Source organism: Penaeus chinensis, chromosome 20 (assembly GCF_019202785.1).
Source record: "Penaeus chinensis breed Huanghai No. 1 chromosome 20, ASM1920278v2, whole genome shotgun sequence".
Taxonomy (NCBI): Eukaryota; Metazoa; Arthropoda; class Malacostraca; order Decapoda; family Penaeidae; genus Penaeus; species Penaeus chinensis.
The window spans coordinates 16,691,676-16,694,175 of record NC_061838.1 but is presented as its reverse complement, the minus strand read 5'-3'; the positions used below and the strand labels follow the sequence as shown (position 1 = coordinate 16,694,175).

Genomic DNA, 2,500 nt, shown 5'->3' with positions numbered 1-2,500 from the left:
AGGCAACGAACTCTCCCCAGCGGCGGAAAGGCTCAAGAAAAGGCAGTCAGGAGGCACGTGTGGGTGGCACTGGCACTTACGATTGGTCTCCTGCCGGGAACTAGCTGTGGTCAGCCCGCCTGCAACTCGGGTTCTCGAAAACGCGCAATTAGACTGCCACTTTTATAAATGCAGCGGCTTCCGAATGACTGCGTTGCCAATTACTTAGTATTCGCAAAATAAAAACGAAGATGATACAAACAAAATATGTACTGCAAAGGAAGGGTTGTTCCGGCTCTCTTTAATTGAATGCACAATATTATGTGCTATGCTATTGCATTAATGAAGCTCAAGTGGAATGTCATTGAAAATGGAAATGGAATTCCTGTATCTAATTGAGAAAACGTTTGTTTCTATTTTCTTATATAAATACCTTCGGGTGTGTAGTATAATAATCTATGTAATATAAAACAGATTTACTTTTTTCATATTTCGTAAGATCAACCTCGAAAACATACTAAAGCTAATTCAAGTTATTGGCATGTAGGGTCATTTGACTATTATTACTGTTCTTGTTGTTATCATGGTTTCATCGTAATTAACGCTGTTACTATCACTAACTAATATTACTATTACTACTATAACTACTACTACCACAACTGCTACTACTTCCACTATGAGGACTACTACTACAACAACTACTGTGACTACCACAACTACTACTGCTACAACTCTAACTACTACAACAGTTACTACGACTACTACTACTACTACTACAACAAATAATCCTTCTACGCAACTACTATGACTACTACTAATTACATTAACAATAACTACTGTTACTACTTCGACTACTTCCAGTTCAACTACTTTTATTACTACTTCTACTGAGACTACTAATACCACTACTTCTGGAACAACTAATATTAGCAGTAGTACGAGTATTACAACAACTACTACTATTATTACTATGACTTCTACCTCAATCACTTCTACTTCTACTATAATTACTATTACAACTACAACTACAACAACAACGACTACGTTTACTCTGCTCCTTTATATATCACGATTACTTTTGCAATACAGTCTCATCATGTCTGTTACAAATCATCGGGCATATCACTCGCCATCCCACTGCCTTCGTCATTCCTGCGTTCCTACATGACCATGTCAATAATATCACTGCCATTTGCCTTTTTTGTCAATACAGACATCTTATCTCTGTCACCACCACAAGTATCATCTAAGTTCTTTTCTTTAGGGAAAAAAGTTTTGCTGTAAGATTTAACGTCTTTCAGTCTTGGCTCCTCCGCCCGAAAGTGCATAAGCAAAATATATAATAACATGAATGAATAGATAGTAATAATAACAATTAGTCACACGCCCCGTCCGTTACCCTTTGTAACTGCGTGAAAGAGCGTTTGGTGAGAGAGCAATTAGATTAACAATGATGCAAATAAGGAGTAATTTCTCTGATGAGATTATTAATACTGGGAGTAGATAAAAGCAACAGCAATGCTTAGCATATTAGGAAAAAGTTTTCTTTTATTCCAGCGACCTCAAACAATCATCCCTAAAAATAAAGTACATATCATGATTTAGTTTCTCGATCTTTCTTTATTAAAGTAATTCATAACATACGAAGTTCGCTCATACAGCACATAAGTATCGACATGTTGCTCTCATTACTACATTATTATCAGCCTTGTCATCTTACCATCACCATATTGTTGTCGCAGTTAATCGTAACCTAAATTCATCATTAATACTTTCCACGGCCTCTGATCAAGGAAGCCACTTCCAGCACCACAACCAGAGCTAAAATAAAGGCCGTAGTGTAAGAGCAGTCCTCGCGGAGGGCGAGATGTATGTCCTCGCGTGAAAGCCGGCGCGCCCTTCGGCTGCGTGGCCGGCCGTTTGCCCCTGAAGTTCTTCCGCCGAGGAATCGAGAAGCGAATCTCAATCTTTTCCTTGGGTGGCGCCTCTGCCGTAGGCGAAAGGATAAGACCAGCTGAAGGATATCACTGGTGAGGTCTTACAACGTTATTTGATTCAGCAAATTTGAGTTGATTGAAATAAACTATTCTGATTGTTTTAATTCGCTTTAAACTGCAGAAAGGAAAACCTTTTGCTTTCGATCAGGGAATTTAGCCAATGAAACGCCATTTACAGTGAAGAGGTCTGTTTTCGTCGTATTCGAGCGTTGCTGCTGAATTCAATGACCCGCGCCAGACCGTCTTCACTGGAAGGAGCATCGCGCTTCGTGGGGCTGATTGACCCTCTTATGAGGTCGTAAAGCGAGCTTCGGCCTCCGGGATGCGGAACGGTTTAGAAGCGCAAAGCATGGGCCCCATTCACCCCTAATTAAGCACACGTCTGGGTCAGAAATGGAAGAGGACACTGACCCAGGATTCTACTTGGGTTGTAAATGTACCCTGAGTTGAATAATACCGCCAAAGTCCATATGACTCAGACTGTTACTTAAAACATATGAGACAAATGATAATAAAACGAAATT

General features: G+C 39.9%; 1 protein-coding gene across 1 annotated transcript in view; it reads right to left on the bottom strand.

Moving 5' to 3' along the window:
* Positions 1-123, bottom strand: part of LOC125036174 (ecdysone-induced protein 74EF-like) — a 17,166-nt gene extending 17,043 nt beyond the window's left edge. Inside the window, exon 1 of the mRNA XM_047628613.1 lies at positions 81-123. The gene's annotated coding sequence lies outside the window, so the exon portion shown is untranslated. The remainder of the gene's footprint in view (positions 1-80) is intronic.
* Between the last annotated feature and the right edge of the window lie 2,377 nt (positions 124-2,500).